Raw genomic sequence first — 14,845 nt, forward strand, 5'->3', positions numbered from 1 at the left:
CCTTGGGCAGAATTCACCTACAATAACCACATTAGTGAATCCTCGTCTAAGTCTCCTTCTTTTGTAGTTTTTAGGCAACATCCCGGCATTCCTCTCCCTGTTGTCCCCACCTCGGGTGTACCGGCGGTGGATTCCTTGTCCTTGGAATTTTCCAAAATTTGGCAAGAGACTAAGGAGGCGCTTGAAAGGGCTAGTAGCAGAATGAAAAAGTATGCTGAAAAGAGGCGTTTAGATGTTCCTCCGTATCGTCCTGGCGATAAAGTCTAGCTATCCTCACGCTACATCAGACTCAAGTTTTCCTCTCAAAAGTTAGGTCCACGTTACATTGGTCCCTTTGAGATTTCGAGCCGTATCAATGACGTAGCTTACAAGTTGAAATTGCCCGCTTCGTTACGCATTCCCAATGCTTTTCATGTGTCACTCCTCAAACCCGCAATTTATAATAATTTTTATTCTGCGTCGTCTCACTCCCATCTACCTAGTACTTCCGATGGTTCTTTTGAAGTTAAGGATATTCTCGCCAGGAAATCTGTTAGAGGTAGGACCTTTTATTTGATTGATTGGAAGGGTTTTGGTCCCGAAGAGAGATCTTGGGAACCCCTAGAGAATATTAATGCTCCTCTTATCTTGAGGAGGTTCCTTTCCGGTTTTAAAGGGAGGGGGGTAAGAGAGGGGGTACCTACTATCACGATTAGGAAGAAAAGATCCCGAGCAGTGGACCCTCTGGGATGCGGCTTCAGAGCCCCCGAGGATGAGCAGACCAGATTGAGGAACCCCCTGTACAAGGAGTGTTAGGAACAGGCCCAAGGAGGATGAAACCGCAACAGCCGGAGCCAAAGGGGCGACTAAGGGTAAGACCACAGAAGATGAGATGACAAGAACAGCCGAGACTCAGGGCAGACAGGGACGGCAGAGAACACAGGGTAGACAGGAACAGCAAAGCTACCGGATGGGCAGGAACGGCAAGGACAGAGTACTGACCGGTATGGTGAAGACACAGCACTAGCAGGAATGACAGAAACACAGGACTGGCAGGAATGGCAGGGACACAGGACTGGCAGGGATGACAGAGACACAGGACTGGCAGGGATGGCGGAGACACAGAACCGGCAGGTGACGGCAGAGACACAGGACTGGCAAGGACGGCAGAGACATAGGACCGGCAGGGACGGCAGGGACACAGGACTGGCAGGGACGGCAGAGACACATGACTGGCAGGGATGGCAGAGACAAAGGATTGGCAGGGATGGCAGAGACACAGGACTGGCAGGGACAGCAGAGACACAGGAACGGCAGGGAACATGGGCTGAAAGGAATGGCAGAGACAATGAATGTGGAACCGAGTCACAGCGTAAGAAGCAAAGACAGGGAGCCAGAGAAACCTAAAGAGATGCCAGCAAGAAGCCAGCGGTAACAATAGACACAAAGGCGTCTTACCTGGGCGGACGCAGGAAGAAGTATCCGACGGGTGCCGCCATATTGGGGCAGAGCCAACGGATCACAATCTCCCAGAAGCCCCAGCGGTGAAAGGAGCGCATCTCCGCATGCACATACTGCTGAAGGGATGAGCTCCAGAGAAGCCGGACAGAGGAGCGAGGAGGAGCATCGGGAGCTCGCCGGCCAGACAGGTAAGTATTAGGCAGAGTAACAGTGGCTGTTAGGTGGCATTGGCTGAAGTGGTGGCTGCCAGGTGGTATTGGCTGAGGTGGTGGTGGCTGCCAGGTGGTATTGGCCGAGGTGGTGGTGGCTGCCAGGCGGTATTGGTTGAGGTGGTAGTGGCTGCCAGGTGGTATTGGCAGAGGTGGTGGTGGCTGCCAGGTGTTATTGGCCGAGGTGGTGGTGGCTGCCAGGTGGTATTGGTAGAGGTGGTGGTTGGCTTAAGCCAATACCACCTGGCAGCGACCACCACTTAAGCCAATACCACCTGGCAGCGACTACCACTTCAGCCAATACCACCTGGCAGCCACCACTTCAGCCAATACCACCTGGCAGCCACCACCACTTCAGGCAATCCCACCTGGCAGAGAGCACCACTTCAGCCAATTCCACCTGGAAGAGACCACCACTTCGGCCAATACCACCTAGCAGAGAGCACCACTTCAGCCAATACCACCTAGCAGTGACCACCACTTCAGGCAATCCCACCTGGCAGAGAGCACCACTTCAGGCAATCCCATCTGGCAGAGAGCACCACTTCAGGCAATCCCATCTGGCAGCGACCACCGCTTCAACTAATCCCACCTGGCAGAGAGCACCACTTCAGGCAATCCTATCTGGCAGAGAGCACCACTTCAGGCAATCCCACCTGGCAGAGAGCACCACTTCAGGCAATCTTATCTGGCAGAGAGCACCACTTCAGGCAATCCCACCTGGCAGAGAGCACCACTTCAGGCAATCCCATCTGGCAGCGACCACCGCTTCAACTAATCCCACCTGGCAGAGAGCACCACTTCAGGCAATCCTATCTGGCAGAGAGCACCACTTCAGGCAATCCCACCTGGCAGAGAGCACCACTTCAGGCAATCCTATCTGGCAGAGAGCACCACTTCAGGCAATCCCACCTGGCAGAGAGCACCACTTCAGGCAATCCTATCTGGCAGAGAGCACCACTTCAGGCAATCCCACCTGGCAGAGAGCACCACTTCAGGCAATCCTATCTGGCAGAGAGCACCACTTCAGGCAATCCCACCTGGCAGAGAGCACCACTTCAGGCAATCCCACCTGGCAGAGAGCACCACTTCAGGCAATCTCACCTGGCAGAGAGCACCACTTCAGGCAATCCCATCTGGCAGAGAGCACCACTTCAGGCAATCTCACCTGGCAGAGAGCACCACTTCAGGCAATCCTATCTGGCAGAGAGCACCACTTCAGGCAATCTCACCTGGAAGAGAGCACCACTTCAGGCAATCCCATCTGGCAGCGACCACCGCTTCAACCAATCCCACCTGGCACAGACAACAATAAAATTTAATCTGGCACTAATTTAAAGAGGCTGTCTGATTCTAAAATCCAATACGTCACCGCTCTGCTTTCCGGCCGCTGGGCTTACACAGGGCAGAGAAGCAGAGCACCGAGGGACAGACAGCGGAAGGTAAGTATGAAGTGTTTTTTTTTTTTTTTTACTTTAACGCTAATAACCAGGGTAAACATCGGGTTACTAAGCGCGGCCCTGCGCTTAGTAACCCGATGATTACCCTGGTTACCGGCATCGTTGGTCGCTGGAGAGCGGTCTGTGTGACAGCTCTCCAGCGACCAAACAGTGACGCTGCAGCGATCCGGATCGTTGTCTGGATCGCTGCAGCGTCGCTCAGTGTGAAGGTACCTTTACCTGGGGGGCAACCCACTCTCTGTGACCGTGCTGGTGGGGGTCCGCTGATGCCAGCACTTATTTCAGCTGGAGGTGCGTCTGAGGATGCACAATTAGCTGCAGTGTGTTGTGGTGCAGAGACTCACTGGGTCCCTGCACTGCAATACAGTCCGCCAGCCAATCAGAGGCCAGCAGCGGATGTCGGTGTGCCAGGCATTGGAGTGGTACGGTAGTGACGTCCTATCGCCATAGCTGGCATGCCGATGTCAGCAGCTGGCCTCTGTGTCGCACCAGAGGAGGAAACCGCACCTCAAAGGATTGGAGGGAGGGGAGCACAATATTTGTTTTTTTCTATACAGAGGCAGAATGGGGGACATATATACCATGATAGGGCACAATAGTCCATAATGAAGGGAGGTGAACACTTATGTCTTTGTAGGGTTTACAAGGGCCCCTACATCTGACCAGCTTTCAGGAGTGCGGGAGCCAAGTCACAATGTTTATTAGAAAACACCAGTGATTGTCTTACCGCTGTCTCTAGCATCATGTCCTCCCTCTATCTGAAACTAAACCTGTCAAAAACTGAACTCCTCGTGTTTTCTCCCTCTACTAACCTACCTTTGCCTGACATTGCCATCTCCGTTTGCGGTTCCACCATTACTCCAAAGCAACATGCCCGCTGCCTTGGGGTCATCCTTGATTCTGACCTTTCATTCACCCCCTACATCCGATCACTGGCTCGCTCTTCTTACCTGCATCTCAAAAACATTTCTAGAATTCGCCCTTTTCTTACTTTCGACTCTGCAAAAACTCTAAGGCTATATTCACACTTTGCGGATTTTGCTGCGGATCCGCAGCGGATTTGACCGCTGCGGATCCGCAGCAGTTTCCCATGAGTTTACATTTCAATGTAAACCTATGGGAAACAAAAAACGCTGTGCACATGCTGCAGAAAAATCCGCGCGGAAACGCTGCGGATTACATTCCGCAGCATGTCACTTCTTTTCTGCGGATTTTCAGCTGCTCCAATAGAAAACTGCAGTTGAAAATCCGCAGAAGAAAACGCAGTAAAAACCGCGATAAATCCGCAGTGGAATCTGCAAAGTGTGAACATAGCCTTACTGTTTCACTTATTCATTCTCGTCTGGACTATTGTAACTCTCTACTAATCAGCCTCCCTCTTACCAAACTCTCCCCGCTCCAATCTGTCCTGAATGCTGCTGCCAGGATCATATTCCTCACCAACCGTTACACCGATGCCTCTACCCTGTGCCAGTCATTACACTGGCTACCCATCCACTCCAGAATCCAGTACAAAACTACTACCCTCATCCACAAAGCGCTCCATGGCTCAGCACCACCCTACATCTCCTCCCTGGTCTCGGTCTACCACCCTACCCGTGCCCTCCATGGCTCAGCACCACCCTACATCTCCTCTCTGGTCTCAGTCTACCACCCTACCCGTGCCCTCCGCTCCGCTAATGACCTCAGGTTAGCATCCTCAATAATCAGAACCTCCCACTCCCGTCTCCAAGACTTTACACGTGCTGCGCCAATTCTTTGGAATGCACTACCTAGGTTAATACGATTAATCCCCAATCCCCACAGTTTTAAGCGTGCCCTAAAAACTCATTTGTTCAGACTGGCCTACCGCCTCAATGCAGTAACCTAACGATCCCTGTGTGGCCTATAAAAAAAAAAAAAAAAAAAAAAAAAACTTAACTGGTTCATGCAGCTTTACATGAACACCCGAGCCTTACACTATGGCTGGTCCGAATAACTATAGCAATTGTTACCATCCACCTCTCGTGTCTCCTCTTTTCCTCATAGTTTGTAGCTTGCGAGCAGCAGGGCCCTCACTCCTCCTGGTATCTGTTTTGAACTGTATTTCTGTTATGCTGTAATGTCTATTGTATGTACAAGTCCCCTCTATAAGTTGTAAAGCGCTGCGGAATATGTTGGCGCTATATAAATAAAAATTATTATTATTATTATTAATGTTACCCTGGGCCCCATAAGACTCTGGATGACGCTAGTGAGTGGGGTCACATTACGACCCCTGCGGTGATGTGACAAGTTACCTAGGGGATATAATGTCGCCCTATTCACTTTATTTCTGCTGCTATGTAATGTAGCAGCAACTTACAATGATTTTGTGCCGCACAACCTGTGCCACGGCCAAACACTGGTAACCAGCATCAGCAGATAATACAGTGTAATGTAGAGCCGATTTAATGAGATTCACAGGACTCCATGGTTATCGGATCAGGGCCATGCAAAGTTACCCGGTCAGTCAAGAAATAGTCTTCCTCAGACCCGGACTGGCAATCTGATGGCCTTTTAACACTTCTTCTGACTATAAGCCCTGTGTGCGCGCATTGACAAGTTCCGCGGAGGCCTCGTCAGTGCGGGCGTGTGGCTGTGGCCCTAATCAGTGCGTGCAAACAAGAGACAAGACGGCGCATGTACACAGGGCCTGGAGTCAGAAGTGTAAAAAGCCTGGCACCACGCGCATAGGGTGCTCTGCTCACCAATCCCTGGCCACATCCAACGCTGGACAGTGGACCCGCTTCAGCGCTTCATCTTCCCCCCAGATGAGTCACAAGATGTCATTTTTTTTTTAAATGTAATATAATTTATGTCTATACAGCAGTTGACCTGTATAATGTATATAAACTGCTGTATATACAATATACAAGTGATACTGCTGTATATAATCTCAGTATCCCCTATATAATGTAGATGGTACTGCGACTGCTTTGTATATACGTTATATATACACACTGGACAAAGCTATACGCGAAACGCGCGTTGGGGTACCGCTGCCACTCTACAGGTAATATGCTCCTATACGCACTATGCCTTTTTACATTGTGACTGTTTTGCTCCACAAGCCATGACATCTTTATACACCTACTATTATAAATACCCATTTCTGACTATTCTCTCACCTGTTAGAAGCCAACGATGCTTATTCAGAATGATGTCTTGACTTGGCTATTACGGGTGCAATTTTTGATATTTTAATGCCATATTATTATTTTTTCTACTACTGATAACTCCGGGTACATTTATTTTTTTCCTTGGCCTTGCACACATTTCATTGCGTGGATATAATCAGGATTCTTTTGGCATTTCACTCTTCGGCACCTCACCTTTAGGATGTGGTGTATTTTTTGCATATTGTGTTCCCATGTTTATATCCTCATTTTGAATTTTTTTAAATGATTTTAAGCTTTATATTTCAATAAAAATGTATATTTTTTATGGCATATAGCTTCCTTCTCTTCTCCTTTGGATGTTTTGATTTAAAGAAGCTGCCACCCTACCAGGCAATTATATATTTTGATGTATATATTATATAGAGTCATTACACAGAGTGATCTATTTCACGTGTTTATTTCTGTTAATGTTGATGATTATGGCTTACAGCCACTGAAAACCCAAAAGTCATTATCTCAGTAAATTAGAATAATTAACAAAAAACACCTGTAAAGGCTCCTAAGTGTTTAAAAAGATCCCTTAGTTTGTTTCAGTAGCTCCACAATCATGGGGAAGACTGCTGACCTGACAGATGTCCAGAAGGCGTCACTGACACACTCCACAAGGAGGGGAAGCCACAAAAGGTCATTGGTAAAGAAGCCGGCTGTTCACACACTGCTGTATCCAAGAATATTAATGGAAAGTTGAGTGAAGGAAACAGTGTGGTAGAAAAAGGTGCACAAGCAACCGGGATAACCACAGCCTGGAAAGGATTGTTAAGAAAAGGCCATTCAGTAATGTGGGGGAGATTCACAAGGAGCGGACGCTGCTGGAGTCATTGCTTCACCACACACAGACGTGTCCAGGACATGGGCTACAAGTGTCACATTGCCTGCTTCTTCCATCGCTGCAGATTCTTCGTGAACTGAGCAGTCACATGGTACCGCTCATTACATAAATGAATATGCGGCTCCACCTCCCATAGGGGTGGGGCCACATATTCATTTCTGTAATGAGCAGTAACTGTGACTGCTCAATACAGGAAGAAGATGCAGCGGTGGAAGAAGCAGGGACGTCCAGGGACCGCGCCGGGAGCAGGTGAGTATACGAGGAGGGGGAGCGCAGCATTGCGCGATATTCACCTCTCCTCGTTCCAGTGCGGCTCTGTCTTCAGCGTCCTCTGGCTGTGACGCTCAGGTCAGAGGGTACGGTGACGTGTTCAGTGCACGCCCTCTGCTGAACGTCAGTGCTGAAGACGGAGCCGCACGATAAGCAGGTAAATATTGCCAGTGCCGGGGTCCTGAGCGAAGAGAGGTGAGTATGTGATTATTTTTTTTTATTGCAGCAAAAGCAAATGGGGCAAGTGTCTGTACGGAGCATCTTATGGGGCCATAACACTTGTGCAGCAGTATATGGGGCAAGTGACTGTATGGAGCATCTTATGGGGCCATAACACTTGTGCAGCACTATATGGGGCAAGTGACTGTGCGGAGCATCTTATGGGGCCATAACACTTGTGCAGCAGTATATGGGGCAAGTGACTGTATGGAGCATCTTATGGGGCCATAACACTTGTGCAGCACTATATGGGGCAAGTGACTGTATGGAGCATCTTATGGGGCCATAACACTTGTGCAGCACTATAATGGGGCAAGTGACTGTGCGGAGCATTTTATGGGGCCACAACACTTGTGCAGCATTATATGGGGCAAGTGACTGTGCGGAGCATTTTATGGGGCCATAACACTTGTGCAGCACTATATGGGGCAAGTGTCTGTGCGGAGCATCTTATGGGGCCATAACACTTGTGCAGCACTATATGGGGCAAGTGTCTGTATGGAGCATCTTATGGGGCCATAACACTTGTGCAGCAGTATATGGGGCAAGTGACTGTATGGAGCATCTTATGGGGCCATAACACTTGTGCAGCAGTATATGGGGCAAGTGACTGTATGGAGCATCTTATGGGGCCATAACACTTGTGCAGCACTATATGGGGCAAGTGACTGTATGGAGCATCTTATGGGGCCATAACACTTGTGCAGCAGTATATGGGGCAAGTGACTGTGCGGAGCATTTTATGGGGCCACAACACTTGTGCAGCATTATATGGGGCAAGTGACTGTGCGGAGCATTTTATGGGGCCATAACACTTGTGCAGCACTATATGGGGCAAGTGTCTGTGCGGAGCATCTTATGGGGCCATAACACTTGTGCAGCACTATATGGGGCAAGTGTCTGTATGGAGCATCTTATGGGGCCATAACTCTTGTGCAGCACTATATGGGGCAAGTGTCTGTGCGGAGCATTTTATGGGGCCATAACACTTGTGCAGCACTATATGGGGCAAGTGTCTGTGCGGAGCATCTTATGGGGCCATAACTCTTGTGCAGCACTATATGGGGCAAGTGTCTGTGCGGAGCATTTTATGGGGCCATAACACTTGTGCAGCACTATATGGGGCAAGTGTCTGTGCGGAGCATCTTATGGGGCCATAACTCTTGTGCAGCATTATATGGGGCAAGTGTCTGTATGGAGCATCTTATGGGGCCATAACTCTTGTGCAGCACTATATGGGGCAAGTGGCTGTACGGAGCATCTTATGAGGCCATAACACTTGTGCAGCATTATATGGGGCAAGTGACTGTATGGAACATCTTATGGGGCCATAACACTTGTGCAGCATTATATGGGGCAGTGACTGTATGGAGCATCTTATGGGGCCATAACACTTGTGCAGCACTATATGGGGCAAGTGTCTGTACGGAGCATCTTATGGGGCCATAACACTTGTGCAGCACTATATGGGGCAAGTGGCTGTATGGAGCATCTTATGGGGCCATAACTCTTGTGCAGCACTATATGGGGCAAGTGACTGTATGGAGCATCTTATGGGGCCATAACACTTGTGCAGCATTATATGGGGCAAGTGACTGTATGGAGCATCTTATGGGGCCATAACGCTTGTGCAGCACTATATGGGGCAAGTGACTGTATGGAGCATCTTATGGGGCCATAACGCTTGTGCAGCATTATATGGGGCAAGTGACTGTGCGGAGCATCTTATGGGGCCATAACGCTTGTGCAGCACTATATGGGGCAAGTGACTGTATGGAGCATCTTATGGGGCCATAACGCTTGTGCAGCATTATATGGGGCAAGTGTCTGTATGGAGCATCTTATGGGGCCATAACACTTGTGCAGCACTATATGGGACAAGTGTCTGTACGGAGCATCTTATGGGGCCATAACACTTGTGCAGCACTATATGGGGCAAGTGTCTGTATGGAGCATCTTATGGGACCATAACGTTTGTGCAGCACTATATGGGGCAAGTGTCTGTATGGAGCATCTTATGGGGCCATAACGTATGTGCAGCATTATATGGGACAAGTGTCTGTACGGAGCATCTTATGGGGCCATAACACTTGTGCAGCATTATATGGGGCAAGTGTCTGTATGGAGCATCTTATGGGACCATAACGTTTGTGCAGCACTATATGGGGCAAGTGTCTGTATGGAGCATCTTATGGGGCCATAACGTATGTGCAGCATTATATGGGGCAAGTGACTGTATGGAGCATCTTATGGGGCCATAACACTTGTGCAGCACTATATGGGGCAGTGACTGTATGGAGCATCTTATGGGGCCATAACACTTGTGCAGCACTATATGGGGCAAGTGTCTGTACGGAGCATCTTATGGGGCCATAACTCTTGTGCAGCATTATATGGGGCAAGTGTCTGTATGGAGCATCTTATGGGGCCATAACACTTGTGCAGCATTATATGGGGCAAGTGTCTGTATGGAGCATCTTATGGGGCCATAACACTTGTGCAGCATTATATGGGGCAGTGACTGTATGGAGCCTCTTATGGGGCCATAACACTTGTGCAGCACTATATGGGGCAGTGACTGTATGGAGCATCTTATGGGGCCATAACACTTGTGCAGCATTATATGGGGCAGTGACTGTATGGAGCCTCTTATGGGGCCATAACACTTGTGCAGCATTATATGGGGCAAGTGGCTGTACGGAGCATCTTATGGGGCCATAACACTTGTGCAGCACTATATGGGGCAGTGACTGTATGGAGCATCTTATGGGGCCATAACACTTGTGCAGCACTATATGGGGCAAGTGACTGTGCGGAGCATCTTATGGGGCCATAACACTTGTGCAGCATTATATGGGGCAGTGACTGTATGGAGCCTCTTATGGGGCCATAACACTTGTGCAGCACTATATGGGGCAAGTGACTGTGCGGAGCATCTTATGGGGCCATAACACTTGTGCAGCACTATATGGGGCAGTGACTGTATGGAGCATCTTATGGGGCCATAACACTTGTGCAGCACTATATGGGGCAAGTGACTGTGCGGAGCATCTTATGGGGCCATAACACTTGTGCAGCATTATATGGGGCAAGTGTCTGTATGGAGCATCTTATGGGGCCATAACACTTGTGCAGCACTATAATGGGGCAGTGACTGTATGGAGCATCTTATGGGGCCATAACACTTGTGCAGCATTATATGGGGCAAGTGACTGTATGGAGCATCTTATAGGGCCATAACACTTGTGCAGCATTATATGGGGCAAGTGTCTGTACGGAGCATCTTATGGGGCCATAACACTTGTGCAGCACTATATGGGACAAGTGTCTGTACGGAGCATCTTATGAGGCCATAACACTTGTGCAGCATTATATGGGGCAAGTGGCTGTACGGAGCATCTTATGGGGCCATAACGCTTGTGCAGCACTATATGGGACAAGTGTCTGTACGGAGCATCTTATGAGGCCATAACACTTGTGCAGCATTATATGGGGCAAGTGTCTGTATGGAGCATCTTATGGGGCCATAACGCTTGTGCAGCATTATATGGGGCAAGTGGCTGTACGGAGCATCTTATGGGGCCATAACGCTTGTGCAGCACTATATGGGGCAAGTGTCTGTATGGAGCATCTTATGGGGCCATAACGCTTGTGCAGCATTATATGGGGCAAGTGACTGTACGGAGCATCTTATGGGGCCATAACACTTGTGCAGCATTATATGGGGCAAGTGTCTGTATGGAGCATCTTATGGGGCCATAACACTTGTGCAGCATTATATGGGACAAGTGTCTGTACGGAGCATCTTATGAGGCCATAACACTTGTGCAGCACTATATGGGGCAAGTGTCTGTATGGAGCATCTTATGGGGCCATAACTCTTGTGCAGCATTATATGGGGCAAGTGGCTGTATGGAGCATCTTATGGGGCCATAACGCTTGTGCAGCATTATATGGGGCAAGTGGCTGTACGGAGCATCTTATGGGGCCATAACGCTTGTGCAGCACTATATGGGGCAAGTGACTGTATGGAGCATCTTATGGGGCCATAACGTTTGTGCAGCATTATATGGGACAAGTGTCTGTATGGAGCATCTTATGGGGCCATAACGCTTGTGCAGCATTATATGGGGCAAGTGTCTGTACGGAGCATCTTATGGGGCCATAACACTTGTGCAGCATTATATGGGGCAAGTGACTGTATGGAGCATCTTATGGGGCCATAACACTTGTGCAGCATTATATGGGGCAAGTGTCTGTATGGAGCATCTTATGGGGCCATAACGTTTGTGCAGCATTATATGGGACAAGTGTCTGTACGGAGCATCTTATGGGGCCATAACACTTGTGCAGCATTATATGGGGCAAGTGACTGTATGGAGCATCTTATGGGGCCATAACACTTGTGCAGCACTATATGGGGCAAGTGACTGTGCGGAGCATCTTATGGGGCCATAACACTTGTGCAGCACTATATGGGGCAGTGACTGTATGGAGCATCTTATGGGGCCATAACACTTGTGCAGCATTATATGGGGCAAGTGTCTGTATGGAGCATCTTATGGGGCCATAACACTTGTGCAGCATTATATGGGGCAGTGACTGTATGGAGCATCTTATGGGGCCATAACACTTGTGCAGCATTATAAGGGGCAAGTGTCTGTACGGAGCATCTTATGGGGCCATAACACTTGTGCAGCATTATATGGGGCAAGTGTCTGTATGGAACATCTTATGGGGCCATAACACTTGTGCAGCATTATATGGGGCAAGTGTCTGTATGGAGCATCTTATGGGGCCATAACACTTGTGCAGCACTATATGGGGCAAGTGTCTGTATGGAGCATCTTATGGGGCCATAACACTTGTGCAGTATTATATGGGGCAGTGACTGTATGGAGCATCTTATGGGGCCATAACACTTGTGCAGCATTATATGGGGCAAGTGTCTGTATGGAGCATCTTATGGGGCCATAACACTTGTGCAGCATTATATGGGGCAGTGACTGTATGGAGCATCTTATGGGGCCATAACACTTGTGCAGCACTATATGGGGCAAGTGTCTGTATGGAGCATCTTATGGGGCCATAACACTTGTGCAGCATTATATGGGGCAGTGACTGTATGGAGCATCTTATGGGGCCATAACACTTGTGCAGCATTATATGGGGCAAGTGACTGTATGGAGCATCTTATGAGGCCATAACACTTGTGCAGCACTATAATGGGGCAAGTGTCTGTATGGAGCATCTTATGGGGCCATAACACTTGTGCAGCACTATAATGGGGCAAGTGTCTGTATGGAGCATCTTATGGGGCCATAACACTTGTGCAGCATTATAAGGGGCAAGTGTCTGTACGGAGCATCTTATGGGGCCATAACACTTGTGCAGCATTATATGGGGCAAGTGTCTGTATGGAACATCTTATGGGGCCATAACACTTGTGCAGCATTATAAGGGGCAGTGACTGTATGGAGCATCTTATGGGGCCATAACACTTGTGCAGCATTATATGGGGCAAGTGTCTGTATGGAGCATCTTATGGGGCCATAACACTTGTGCAGCATTATATGGGGCAAGTGTCTGTATGGAGCATCTTATGGGGCCATAACACTTGTGCAGCATTATAAGGGGCAAGTGTCTGTACGGAGCATCTTATGGGGCCATAACACTTGTGCAGCATTATATGGGGCAAGTGTCTGTATGGAGCATCTTATGGGGCCATAACACTTGTGCAGCATTATAAGGGGCAAGTGTCTGTACGGAGCATCTTATGGGGCCATAACACTTGTGCAGCATTATAAGGGGCAAGTGTCTGTACGGAGCATCTTATGGGGCCATAACACTTGTGCAGCATTATATGGGGCAGTGACTGTATGGAGCCTCTTATGGGGCCATAACACTTGTGCAGCATTATATGGGGCAAGTGTCTGTACGGAGCCTCTTATGGGGCCATAACACTTGTGCAGCATTATATGGGGCAAGTGTCTGTACGTAGCATCTTATGGGGCCATAACACTTGTGCAGCATTATATGGGGCAGTGACTGTATGGAGCATCTTATGGGGCCATAACACTTGTGCAGCATTATATGGGGCAGTGACTGTATGGAGCATCTTATGGGGCCATAACATATGTGCAGCATTATATGGGGCAGTGACTGTACGGAGCATCTTATGGGGCCATAACATATGTGCAGCATTATATGGGGCAGTGACTGTATGGAGCATCTTATGGCGCCATAACACTTGTGCAGCACTATATGGGGCAAGTGACTGTATGGAGCATCTTATGGGGCCATAACACTTGTGCAGCATTATATGGGGCAAGTGGCTGTATGGAGCATCTTATGGGGCCATAACACTTGTGCAGCATTATATGGGGCAGTGACTGTATGGAGCATCTTATGGGGCCATAACACTTGTGCAGCATTATATGGGGCAGTGACTGTATGGAGCCTCTTATGGGGCCATAACACTTGTGCAGCATTATATGGGGCAAGTGGCTGTATGGAGCATCTTATGGCGCCATAACACTTGTGCAGCATTATATGGGGCAAGTGACTGTACGGAGCATCTTATGGGGCCATAACACTTGTGCAGCATTATATGGGGCAAGTGACTGTATGGAGCATCTTATGGGGCCATAACACTTGTGCAGCATTATATGGGGCAAGTGTCTGTGCGGAGCATCTTATGGGGCCATAACACTTGTGCAGCACTATATGGGGCAAGTGTCTGTATGGGGCATCTTATGGGGCCATAACACTTGTGCAGCACTATATGGGGAAGTGACTGTATGGAGCATCTTATGGGGCCATAACTCTTGTGCAGCATTATATGGGGCAAGTGGCTGTATGGAGCATCCCATTGGGCCATAACACTTGTGCAGCATTATATGGGGCAAGTGACTGTATGGAGCATCTTATGGGGCCATAACACTTGTGCAGCATTATATGGGGCAAGTGGCTGTATGGAGCATCTTATGGGGCCATAACACTTGTGCAGCACTATATGGGGAAGTGACTGTATGGAGCCTCTTATGGGGCCATAACACTTGTGCAGCATTATATGGGGCAAGTGTCTGTACGGAGCCTCTTATGGGGCCATAACACTTGTGCAGCATTATATGGGGCAAGTGTCTGTACGTAGCATCTTATGGGGCCATAACACTTGTGCAGCATTATATGGGGCAGTGACTGTATGGAGCATCTTAT

The sequence above is a fragment of the Ranitomeya imitator genome, chromosome 3 (genome assembly GCF_032444005.1).
Source record: "Ranitomeya imitator isolate aRanImi1 chromosome 3, aRanImi1.pri, whole genome shotgun sequence".
Classification (NCBI taxonomy): domain Eukaryota; kingdom Metazoa; phylum Chordata; class Amphibia; order Anura; family Dendrobatidae; genus Ranitomeya; species Ranitomeya imitator.